The 13,632-nt window shown below is 37.9% G+C and overlaps 1 protein-coding gene across 8 annotated transcripts in view; it reads left to right on the top strand.

The window, feature by feature from the left end:
* The window catches only part of LOC141435723 (uncharacterized), a 186,822-nt gene that overhangs the window by 41,978 nt on the left and 131,212 nt on the right, over positions 1-13,632 (top strand). For 2 of the 8 annotated variants that reach the window (XM_074098484.1, XM_074098480.1), the window contains exon 2: positions 11,069-11,084. The exons of the other annotated variants lie outside the window; for them this stretch is intronic. The gene's annotated coding sequence lies outside the window, so the exon portion shown is untranslated. The remainder of the gene's footprint in view (positions 1-11,068; positions 11,085-13,632) is intronic. 8 annotated transcript variants of the gene reach the window in all.

Here is a 13,632-nt window from a genome sequence, read left to right as displayed (position 1 = left end):
TTGTATCGTACCATCTATGCAATAAATTCATTTGTATCGCACAATAAACGTCTTCCTTGAATTGGAATCCTGAAAGTCACCGAATCCTGCACACACGTCGTTGAGATTTTCTGCCACATGCATCGATCCTAGGACATTGGCCGCATCACCCTCTCTGAACTGATATTATAAATTATATTTTTTTTGTTTTATTGATTTATTTTGATTGATTTCACTAATTTTTAGTTTCACGTAAAATAAAAATTAAAAAAATATTAAAAAATATATAGAAACTTTTTTCTTTGTCGCTGTTAACACCTGATTACCTTGGTCTTAGACGAAGATTTTACTTTATGCAGCGGAAATACAACGAGCATGAGAAGTGAAAAATAGTACATTGTTTTAGAGGCACGAAAGTAAGCAATAGACGGACGGGAGGCCTTCGGTAATACGAGTTTATCTATTGCACTTTTGGCCGAGACTAAACATTGTGCTTTTCACGATCACTGCGAGGAAATAAAAATAGTGTCACCCCTCCCTGGCGGGAGGGCACGCCGGCACTCCAGCTCAGCACGCCAGGAATGAAATTCGGAAATTATATTCTAAAAAGTCGTATCGTATTATGAAATACATATATTGATACGACCTGTTTTCGTAATGTTACATTGTTGTCGTGTTTTGCGAGCCATAAATGTTAAATGTACATATATAGGCAGTTTTGGGTACTGGATTTAGGTTATCTATATGGCCACATTTTCAAACAGTGTCGTGAAAAAAACTTTTTAGCTTGCAAAATTTGTTTGATCGCGAATTTTTTTTCGTGTAATATATATGAGTAAAATAATGGTCTAAATTGTGGCCAGGATGACCAAAAACTTGGCACAGATATGTAGTTTCCGTGACAATGCCAATACAGTCAAGAGTGAAGTCATTAATGGCAATTTCACAATAACTTATTGAAATAATGTTAAACTCTTTGTTGTAAGTCCAAAGGAAAGAAACAAAATACAATTGACAAACTTTGAGATACATGCACAAAGGCAATTTTATACTTTTAAGAAACTTAATTTACTTATAGCACTTTAAAAACATTTCTTTGGAATTTTAGCAATTGAATGAATTTAAATATTCCTGTTCCCAACATTTAAGTACTAAAGGTTTTCGTGACAGAATGCTGGACTCCTCCAGGCACAACGGACCACACAATTAAATGCCTCCAGGGTAAGAGAGCGCCATTCATTGCCAAGTAGGTTAATGTAATGCTTTGAGAACCCAAAGCCGCTTTGATATTTCTGCATCAGAATTATTCTAAGATTTGGAATATTTGTCGGAATCGACCATTCTTGAAGGGGTTAAAATTCATTCGAGGCACACACACAATAGGCACAGTAAAAAAATATATATTATGTACTTTTTTAAATGAGAAATACGATACAATTGCCTACGAATACTACTTAATAAATGTGAAAGTTTATGAAAATGTTTGTATGTTTGGATGTTTGTTACTCAATCACGTCTAAACCGCTGAACCAATTTAGATGAAATTCAGTATACAGATAGTTTGAGTCCCAGGGAAGGATAAACGAATTCCACGCGGTCGGAGTGGCGGGCCACAGCTAGTAAATAATAAGTCTTTATACGTAGACAATAGGGAATATTAGGTACTGCAATATTCTGCCGTCAGAGTGCAGCTAAACTAAAGTGCTAGACAAAACCGTAAACAGTTTTTTGAGTATCTTAAATGCCATTATATCATATTATTTCATTTTTTTTGGAAATATAGCTCTATCGTTACTATCAAAGTAAATATCATATTCTATTGTTACTAATAAATATAATGTTTTCTATATTTACTAATACTAATACTCTTTGGTCATGATCTGTCATGGCGACAAAGTAGAAAGAGAACTGACGTTGTCATGGAGGTTTGCGCTAGTGTCGCCCCCTGCACAGAGCTTTGCCTAATATGCCCTATTGCTCGACACTGACACCATTTAATAAAAATACAGAAATATACATTTAATCGTTCAATATGATTCGGTTGCCGTTCGGCGGGTCGCTCAGTCTGAGCTATTCGGAATATTTCGGGGCAATTCGGTTTTATTGCTCTCTCAAGATATTGTTACACATGTATAAACAGAAAGGAGATAGGAATAGTTCTGTTCATTCTAGTACAGTGTCAGGATTTTTAGTACTTAGTCCTATATGTACAGTCAGCAGCAGAAGAGGATTAGCTGGTTTGATGCTCAAAACATTCTCTTATTACCTTGTCAGTAGAGTCGTGTGTAGGTAGATCATTTTAAGCATCATAACCACTTCTCGTTCATCCACTTCTGTTGCTGACTGTACAGTCTAACAAACTGAATCGTGTACCAGGGTGGAAACTTTGTGCTACTGATATCATGTTGACATCCAATACTTTCGTGAAGGAACTCATAGTGAAATTCATTAATAAAAGGTTCCACCGTGTTTAGAGATGGGCCGAATGTGGTTTGAACCGAATACAAACTTCGACCGAACATTCGGTAAAAATAAAAATAATCGGCCGAACTTCGGTTCAATATCCTGCCTCTGATGAGAAGAGATTGTTAATTGCTGAGAACACCCTTTAACAATTGAAAATGCTTAGTTTGTAAGATTTTTTTTAACCAAAATCTTTTTATTTAATTCAATTTACTAATTGTAATCAAGATGTTTATTAAAATAACATGTCCTAAGTTTATTTCATTTTTGTTGCATATTTTACTGATATGCTTTCTATTCTATTAATTTCAGTCAAAATAGTACAAGTAGGTTCTTCTTTACTAGTGCCAAATTTCGGCCGAATGCCGAAATTCGATTAAACCGAATGTGAAACGAACTTCGGCGCATCCCAAACCGTGCTACATGCATCAGTTTATTCGACTTTACACAAGCCTGCAGCAAACCTTAGTGCTATTAGAAATACTAAATTAATTTGGATCAAATTATCTGCTGCGCATGCGCCCCCACAGGAAGCGCGGCCGGAAGTGACGTCACGCGCGGGCGCCCGCGCACCTGTCATAACGGTCGGGGGTCGTTACGTAACACTGGGGGGGAAGTTCCGTTTCCCACGATGGCCGCTGGCAACTGGCAGTGGCAACTGGTCGAAATTGGCAAGGGTCTGCCTGACTCATTGGTCAGAGTTTTTGTATCTACAACCCTTTAGTGTTTTTTTTTTGGTGCCATATGTTCTTTTTATACGAATAAATATTTTAGCAACCTTGCTTGCTACTTAGATAATTTAATACTGGCCGTTTTCCTGTCAGTTTTGATTTTCTTCTAAAAACGGCTAAGCGCAACTGACAAAAAAAATATATACGCGTCGACTTGAGAACCTACTCCGGTTTTTTCGTCGGTAAAAAAACAAATTATGATTGTAGAGTTTATAAATCAAGTAGAATTACTGACTTAGCCAAACACAGGAATATTTATGTAAATAATAAAGGTATTCGAAATAAATGCAATCAACTAACACAAAATGAAAATATATTTTTGGGGTGTCGGAGGTTTTCGGTTACTTAATGAACACCTTGTATATTTTTAGATGTCAAACACTCAATACAAACGTTTTATAGCGATATTTTGCCAGTCAGTAAGAAATCCTTATTATTTGCAGAAAAAGTCACAGCTTAAATCTAGTTAGGGTAAATTGACAATTACTAACCACCTTTTAACTGGCCACCTTACCCTAAAAATTAATTCTAGTCACCTTTAAACAGAGTTCATTTTTAACCCCCGACGCAAAAAGAGGGGTGTTATAAGTTTGACCGCTATGTGTAGATATCTCTGTGTGTGTCTGTCTATCTGTTTGTGGCACCGTAGCTCTTAAACAAGTGAACCGTTTTGAATGCGGTTTTTTTATTTGAAAGCAGGTTTTCTGGCGATGGTTCTTAGACATTGACTCATAAAAATCGGTTCAGCCGTTTTTGAGATATTGAACTTTGAAGTGTCAATGTCGGAGGTTTTCCAACTTTTTGTTGGTTAGGTTATCAATTCTGATAACTTTAAAAGTCAGATTGGAAAAACACACGCTATTACAGTATAATTGGTATAAGGTGTCAACTACTAAACACCCTTCAGTAACTGGCTACCTTAAATAAAATCTGGTCACCTAAAAAAATAGATTTCATTGTTAGTTTAAGGTGGCCAGTTATTCAAAGGTGGCCACTGCCAATAATTAACGATTTACCCTACAAATAAACCAATCCACACGTGACACAAATGTCAAAGTTGACAAAAGAACCCCACGAGCAACGAGTCTGTCACCGAAACCCTCGTTAAAATAAGATTTCACGTTTAAAATGCTATATTTTACTAGACATCAGATATCACTTTATGCTAATTATCACAAAATTAATTAATGATACAATTTGATGATAAATTGTAATTTGGACACCATTAATTATAATTATTATTATGCGTTGCGTATACATTAATAAATTAGCAGTTTTATGTCAAAATTTTATTAAATTCCCAATTTCTGATCATAAATAAGACATCAATTTTGTTTTATAATTTTAGTTAAGTAGATTTGATCGACATCAGTTCTAATTCAAATGTAAAACTAAATAAATTTATATAAAAAGCTTTGGTACAGGCAGGTATTATAAATGACCAAACTTCGCTTGAGCTAAAACCCGAAAATACTAATTACTTTGTGAACGTGTGAAAACTTGACTTTATTCGTCTAAAATTTACACATTAAATCTTCTTCTTCTTATAAAGTGTCACTTCATAACTGGAGGTGGGCCGTTAGGTATGAAAAATTCTCCCTGTCTTGAGCTATCCGATACAGTTGCTCTGCACTGATTACTTATTCGTCCACTTCCTTATATTCTGCAGCCATGATTTCAACAAACCATGACAATTAATTCGACAGAACAATTAATATTTATACGTTAGTTATACCATACGTTAGTGGGACTGGGCTGGTCATGTCTGCCGGATGCATTCGGATCGTTGGGCCAAAATCACCACTGATTGGGTTCCAAGCGACGGGCACCGGAGCAGAGGTAGGCCTAAAAGAAGGTAAGCAACATTTTGCCGAAGCCAGAAACGAGTGGAAGGAGAAAGAGGAGGTCTTTGCCCAGCACTGGGACACTATATAGGCTATTTAAAAAAAAAGTTATACCATAGAGATACACATCAACATAGTTAGGTCTGTGCACGGCCTTATTACTAGTCGTGTTAAATCACCATTATTTTACTATATTTTCAAACCCAGCTCCGGTCTTCCCGGCTACATTCTCAAACGGTTAACACCCACATCGCGTGTGCGAACCTCTTGGATAAATAAAAAGGAACGAATTGCTAATTCGAGCTTTTTAGTACAAACCGTGACTTATTGGATTGTATATGCCAGGGAACCATTGTCCGTGAGTAATTTCGCTAACGCGTATGAATTCAAGGTTTTGGAGGCACTGTTGGATTGCTAAATGTTGCGTTGTAAATTTTGTGAAAAATCGTTTAATAATTATTTTACGTTTGCGCGGAGGTTCGACAGGAAACTGATCCAGAATCTTGAAATTTGCTGAAGAACTAAAGTCATTAACATAGCTCGAAGAATACGCAAGTTAAAGCCCGTCTTCTGGATTTTCGCTTGGTCGCCTTCTACGACACCCAACGGGATGAGATGGGGAAGAGCTATTCTTGCCCGGGCACCCCACGGAAAGCTATGCTTGGAGTTTATTTGCGCGATACAATCCTGAATACGGAAATTCGTCGAAAAGCCCAAAGTCACCAACATACATGAGACATAGCTGGAAAAATATGCAAGTTGAAGTGGCATTGGGCGGGCCACATCGCTCGAAGAACAGATAACCGTTGGGGGAGAAAAGTTCTCGAGTGGCGAACGCGAACCGGAAGACGAAGCGTTGGCAGGCCTCCCACTAGGTGGACTGACGACATCGTGAGAATTGCGGGTAACCGGTAAATGAAAATAGCGAGTTCTCGTTCATTGTGGCCTTCTAAGGGAGATGCCTATGTTCAGCAGTGGACGCCTTCTGGCTGATGATGATGATACCAATATACCAACTTAAAAATATTAAATGGAAAAACAAATTTTAAATGACAAAAAAATAAAAAACAATAATGCGTAACAATAACAGTGTTTGCGTGTCAAGTCAATTGTAAGTATATTTCCAGTGGCGTAGCGTCAGATCTTTCCGTGATAGATAGATAGATAGATATATATTTTATAATCTTTATTCTTCATAAATACTGAATATCCTGTTGCCCTATAAATATTGTGAAGATTGGGTAAGCCGATGAGAATAGGGGTTCTATGGATGCTTCACCCTTACCTATCAGTTACGAGTTAGTTCTCGTAGTTATAGTCAAAATATCACAATCGGGACATCACGCTACAACACACGAGTAATATTTACCTCGACTTTTAACCACATTAAAGTGGCCGTGGTCACGAGTAGACTAAAGTGTAGGGTATCAAGTCTGCCTAGCAGCGTGAATCCTTCGAACTACCCGCACTTGATCACAAAAAGTACCGGCACTCGTATCACGAACTACCCGCACTTGGTCATTTTTATTTGTCACCCCATCACACCGACACACAACACTAACAACGTCCGATCGTCCCTCCGAACATTCATCCCGACGCATACATACATTATACATAAAAATCACGTCTGTATTCCCAAATGGGGTAGGCAGAGCACACGAAACGTTACCGCTTCGGAGCCACTTTTAGCAATTTTAGGTTTTAAGTTTGACAAAAACGGTACAATAGGGACAGGTTGCTAGCCTATCGCCTACGGTGTACCTTAACCTATGTCCTCATTCGCCTCTTACGACATCCATGGAGGAAATGGAGACATCCCGACGCAGATACTTATTTATAAAAAGATTCCACGAAGACGGAAGCTTATATCCATCGTCCCGGTTGAAATTTTTTTGCTTTTTTATTTCAACCACTTCACGTACCTTTCTTGAGTAGAAATGACGTTCCGTGGAGAGGATTTTGGGATTGTGAAGCAAGCTCAATCCAGTGGTTTGGTCCTGACTCCAATAAATGTTCGGCTATGGTTGACTTATTCACTTGTCGATTTTTAACAGCTGCAATATGTTCCTTGACCCTCTCAGCTAGTGCAGTTCAGTGGTTCAGTTAGGAATAGTCGGTCCGATCACTTCTCCATTGTATGTGTATTGCGACTTTATTTAGACCTTGTCTGTTATTTTGTGCGAAATGATGTCTATTTACGCTTTCACATCAATACAGCCATCGACAAAGAGAGAAAACAGCACAAGACGCTATGTGGAGCAAGCTCGTTAGATATGGTAGCCATTGACAATACTGCGGAATCTTCCGAAAGGATTTTTTATTCCTCAAGCTAAATTCATGTACAGTCGAGGCGAGTCGTGGCAATTATGTCATTAGCAATAGAGATGACAGTGGGGTGTCGTCTATTGGGCATTAGCGTGTTGAGATTGGATACTACTTATGTTGTTGTTATTGTTATTTTTCCTAATTATGTGTCATTGCTGTTATAAATAAATTATTTTCTTTCTTTCTTTCTTTTGTTACGTAAGGGCATCGATTGTACTTTTGTTTTCTCATGGGCGTCTGACCCATGGGGGGGATGGAGTATGAATTGTCAGTATTTATTGGAATTGGTGAATCCATTAGTTTCGGTTTCGACGTACAGGAATGATCGATCAAGCAAGTCAAGTCAAGGACTTAAGACTTTGGTTTGGTTGGTTTATTAGAATCTCTAGGGGGGGCAGCTGCCCCTCCCTGCCCCCCCTGGCGACGCCCATGTGTTTTATGTATCTACTGCTTACTATATCGTGGTGTTTAATATATCATTGTGTTGTATGTTATATCAAATCTTATAAAAAACACAATTAGGGCTCGACTCAGTTATTAAAGACTCTTAATAGGAACTTACAATGTAACGTTACTGGTCCTATACTACGAAGTGCAAAATTCCAAATTCGTATCTTGCCGTCCCGCTGACGCTTACATTATTTAAAACGAGAGTGAGAGGGACGGTACGATATGAACTTCGATTTTCGAATTTCGTACTAGCCCCCCTGATTCACCACTACACTAACACAGCGTTTGTATATTGATTACATCAAGGAAGTCGGCAAGACTTTAAGACGCCAATAAAAATAATGCGAAATACTTCCGTCTGTTGGATTACGAGCCTAATAATAAAAAGTAATTGAATTAACATCCTAATCCTTACTTTATCTTGTGGTTCGTCGGGTTTTCTCAGGCTTTGGTAGGTACCAAATAAAAATTGGCCAAGTGCGAGTTGAAATACACGTACGGTTCCGTACTAAGTTGTGGGAAATATCCAACACTAGCTATTGCCTGTGACTTTGTCTGCGAAGAATTCGTTTTTTATCGTGCGTCCTTGGGAACAACTTCATCATCAACTGGAAGACGTCCACTGCTAAACAAAGGCCTCCCTTGAACACCAACAATGAATGACAACTCGCCTCTTGCATCCACCGGTTTCCTGGAACTCTCACGATGTCGCCAGTCCACCCGGTGGGAGAACTGCCCACACTTTGTCTTCCGGTTGGTGGTATCCACTCGAGAACTTTTCTTCGCCAACGGTTATCTGTAATACACGGGAAGAACTTATTACCCCGATATTTCGATGAGAGCGGGATAAAATTCCAAAGTACCAACCACTAGGATTAGAGGAAAGACATTTTGTGGCTGTAGTTTTTCGAGCAACATTCATGAAATCCACGATGCACTTTTTAGTAATTACCACGGTTATTTTTGCTGAACACTGGAATTTCAATCCAACCTTAGGCGTGCTTAGGGGGAAGTCCCGTAAAGTCGGACGGAACCTATCCTATCGCCGGACACTCGTAATATTTGAATACATTCAAAGTCAAAGTCAAAGTCAAAATATCTTTATTCAATTTAGGCTATAACAAGCACTTATGAATGTCAAAAAAATCTACCACCGGTTCGGAAAAACCTCTGCTGAGAAGAATCCGGCAAGAAACTCAACGAGGTTTTTTTTTTTTTTTAACAGATTTACAATATTATTAAATGACATGTATACATCACAAGTATTTAACACACATTTATTTGTTATGGGTCCTATCTAATATTTGATAAAATAAGTGCAGGGGAGTCCGCCGCATTTTTTATATGGTCCATATTTTGGCTTATAGTAATCATAAAAAATTAGCGAGATATTACGAGTGTCCGGCGATGAGTGCCGTCCGGCTTTACGGGACTTCCCCCTACGCGTACAAAGCCACGGGTCATCATCATCATTATATCTGCCGTAGGACGTCCACTGTTAGACATAGGTCTCCTCTTTGGACCTCCACTTGCTTCGGTTAGGGTTGGAAGCGGCATGCATCCACCTTGAACCCGCGGCTTTAACCAGATCATCCGTCCATCTCGCTGTGGTGGACGTCCTACGCGTGCGATCCGCGGTCTCCATTCGAGAATCACGAAAAAGCCACGTTATACACTCTACATTGCAGTTAAACTAGCTTACCACGCGCTGTTCCCTCGGAAACATGTGCATTTTTCCGGGATAAAAAGTCTCTGGCCTTTAACTAGCTCTATGCCAAAAATCACGTCGATCCGTCTCTCCGTTTCGACGTGAAAGACGGACTAACATACAAACACACACAGTATGGATAAATGTATCAACCCGGAACAGAAGGTCAGTAACCTAACCTGTAACTTATCAATAACAGTATACAGCGATAATAACCAATTAACATCGTTAGTTAACCGGTAACCACTCATTTCCCACTTAGTAACTGTTAATTATTATCTTAATCTTAATCTCAAGGCATCATTTATTATTGCTAGCGTAATCCCGCACCTCATTACTGCCTATTTTGAATTACGGGCGACATGTACAAAAATTACGAGTGTTGGTGATGTATTAAGAGCGTTTATACCTGCTGAGCTGGCAACGTTGCATTTTTGTTAGTTTTTCTCGATTGTTCCATAAAAATTGAATGAAAATTAAAAATGTTTTCTGATAGTACACTTTTCAATATATAAGTTAAGGTGTCTACTCCAATAATTATTCGTGATAGAATTTTATATTCCTTTAAAACGAATTAATGTTTATGACCGGTTTTTTTTAAGAAAATAAAAGTCTATAACGAATAATTATTGTAGCAGACACATTAACTTATATATTAAGAAGTGTTCTATCAGACAACATTATTAATTTTCATTCAATTTTATGGAATAATCGAGAAAACTAACAAAAATGCAACGTTGCCAGCTCAGCAGGTATAAACGGTCGTCTAAGGCAGTCTTTTTCAATCTTTTATACAGCTCGACCCCTTATCTGTCTGTCTGTTAAGTAAAGGCGAATCCCTATACAAAACTTTTTTCGAGGATCTAGTTTTCCTCGACTGACTATGCTAGACCAAATACCGCATTTTAAAGAATATATCCTACTCATATTATAAATGCGAAAGTTTGAGAGTGAGTGAGTATGTTTGTTACTCCTTCACGCTGAAACGGCTGGACGGATTTGGATAAAATTTGGATGAGAGCCATCTTAAATAAAACATAGGCAACTAAATCTGAATGTGTTTTAAAAATCTAAACTAAATAACTAACATTAAGTCGTTTTTTTTATATCTAGTTGTAGTAAATCACCTTAGCAACTGGATGACGTTATAGCGAGCGGCGCGTGCGCATCGTACTAAATCACCTGCGGTGTTGCCATACTTATATTACACTACGCCTATAAAAAATAAACGTAACGTCTTCTTAACCATTGGAATTAGAAATTTTATTATCTTGCGAGTTAATTTTGAACCACTTTTAGTAGTCAGATTGACATGATTTTGTTGTACATTATGAAGGTTGGGTGACAATACAGTCAACAAAAAATACAGTCACAAAAAGATACATAAAAATGTTTATTTTTAAATATTACCACTACTTGGAATGACTTAGTTTGACCTAGCTTATTCGAAGGGTCCACGGAAAGAACGTGTGAACCTAAGAAACTTTTAGAGTTAACGCGGTTTGAAAGTTAGTCATCAAAAACAATACTATTATTTGAAAATTAAAAAATAATATTTTTGTTTTCAGATTATTTAATTCAATGGTAAGTCCTACTAAGTACTTTGCGAGCTCTACGTTTTGAGATTAAAATCTCAATTTTAAAAAAGGTGACTTGGCGTGTTCTTTCCTTGCTTCGCTGGCTGTGCAGGTTTCCTCACGATGTTTTACTTCACCCGTAGTATAAGTAGGTACTACTTTTTCATCCAAATCGTTTTTTTAAATTCTGCTTGGATCGTATGAAAATAGTGTGGCATTGTGGGTGCTTAGCTGGCTAAACAGCCCTTTTGATACAATACAATACAATAACTCTTTATTTCTTTAGATGTTCCAATGCAATCCAAAAAAAACGTGACATTTAACTAAAAAAGTGTATTTTTGTGACTCTGGCAACTCTGATCGCGCGCTCGGTTGCGCTTCGCTTGAGCCAGGACGGCAGAGCCCCTCTGGTAATAATAGGAAGTTGTAGCTTTGAATTCATAATGTACCTACACGTGCGATCAGGTACCTACGGAGACTTTCAGAGCTGTAACGAGATCTTAAACTTAAATATAATACGGTATTTGACTCATCACCGTATCAGCCGTATGACGTTCACTCTTGTATTAGGCCTCCCTCATATTTACCCCTAATGTGTATTTAAGGTATTTGACTTTTTTATATAAATCAAAGCAAGTCAAAAATGGGAAAAACCTTTTTTAATCTACCTTTCAATATAGTAGAGTTTTAGGTGCGTTTGAAATCCAAGATTAGACAGAGAAAGACATACTTTCATGTGACGTCACCTACTTACTGCATAACAAGAGAAAAGCGTTTTACCTAGAAAGAGACAAATATAATACCATAGATTTAAAAAAAACACTATAAATTCAATGAATATTACGTAACATGGCATATACATTAAAAATTTTTGGTAAAAAATATATTTTGATACAAGATTTTTTGCTGACTGTACTTTTTGTCGACTTTACATTCATTGTCACCCGAACTACATTTGAATACCAAATTTCAAGTCGATGCCATTAACCGTTGAAGAGTTCCGTCCTGTGGAGACGATCCTGGCCGGACTACCGGAATGTCACTACCAGATTATTGCAAAAATTACTACAACAGACAGACAGAACCAACGGGACAGGTGACAAAACTAAAGAAAAGCTTGTAAAAAAGGTCGTTTTCCGAAATATGTCTAGTAATCAAAAATTACCGTTACATAATGAACAAAATCACAGTAATTTTATCACGTGTACGAGGATCAGGATTTTGTACATCATGTTTTCACACCCACAGACCAAGTGAAGTATCGTTGGGTGAATGTTAATTATTTACGACTTGTTTACGCGACAAAAAACAAACAGAGACGGCATCCCTAATTGTATTTTTTTAGTCTACAATGGTGAAACAGGCCCCTAATGTATTTTTTTATTCTACTGGATGGCAAACGAGCACGTAGGTCTGCTGATGGTAGAGATCACCTGCAACACCAGGGGATGGCAGATGCGTTGCCAACCTAGAGGCCTGAGATGGGATACCTCAAGTGCCAGTAATTTTCACCGGCTGTATTACTCTCTCCACGCTAAAACACAAATTTCAATTAAAAGTAACCACCGTCTATGTCACGTAGTAAAATGTCTAATCTTGCGAATTACTTTGGTTATCTAACAGGTGAAGTAAAGGTAGGTATTTAAAGTTAACATTCTGGTAACCGTGAAATTTTATGTCCTTTTTTCACACGGTAGTAAAAAGCTAGGAATTATTAACGATAGCCACGCAAAGTTTTACAAATGGGAACACTTAAAATGGCGTCTGTGAGAGACCTACTCGTAAAGCGTCACGGCTTTTAAGGTGTAAGTAGGTAGGTACTTATTTGTAAAAAAAGTTTGTATAACATGAAATCTTAATTACTATTTAATATAATTATTATTTTGTATTTTTTATTTCAACTCCAAATTTGTTACTTTTACGGGTATCCCGTGAAACCATATCGAAAATACAAACTGAGACATGGATGCACAGAAAAAACCAGAAAAAGAGACCAGCGCTGGAATCGAACCCAGGTCCTCAGCAATCCGTGCTGCGTGCTATAACCCCTACACCACCGCTGGACAGGAATCTAGACACGAATTTTTCCTATGCATACATATCTCAGGTTGCTTATTTCTACTAGGCTACTTATGCAGCAGCACTAGCGACATCTATGTTCCGCTCTCATCGAGAGACGTCACACTCTTTCGGAACCAACCGCTCACCCAGACAAGAGATGTCGCTACTAAGCAATCAAATTAATTAATTAATTAGCGTAGTAGAAATAAGCAACCTGAGATATGTATGCATAGAAAAATTCGTGTCTAGATTCCTGTCCAGCGGTGGTGTAGGGGTTATAGCACGCAGCACGGATTGCTGAGGACCTGGGTTCGATTCCCAGCGCTGGTCTCTTTTTCTGGTTTTTCTGTGCATCCATGTCTCAGTTTGTATTTTCGATATAATTAACTTGATTTGAGACGTGAATTATCCGGATAGGTTTCATTAAATATGAGTGAGATTAACGGTAGTTTCATATTCAAAGTTTTTTAGGTACTAACAAAGACATCAACAAT

This window comes from Choristoneura fumiferana, chromosome 15, assembly GCF_025370935.1.
Source record: "Choristoneura fumiferana chromosome 15, NRCan_CFum_1, whole genome shotgun sequence".
Classification (NCBI taxonomy): Eukaryota; Metazoa; Arthropoda; class Insecta; order Lepidoptera; family Tortricidae; genus Choristoneura; species Choristoneura fumiferana.
Note: the sequence above shows the minus strand (reverse complement) of the source record. Positions and strands in the feature narration are given on the sequence as shown.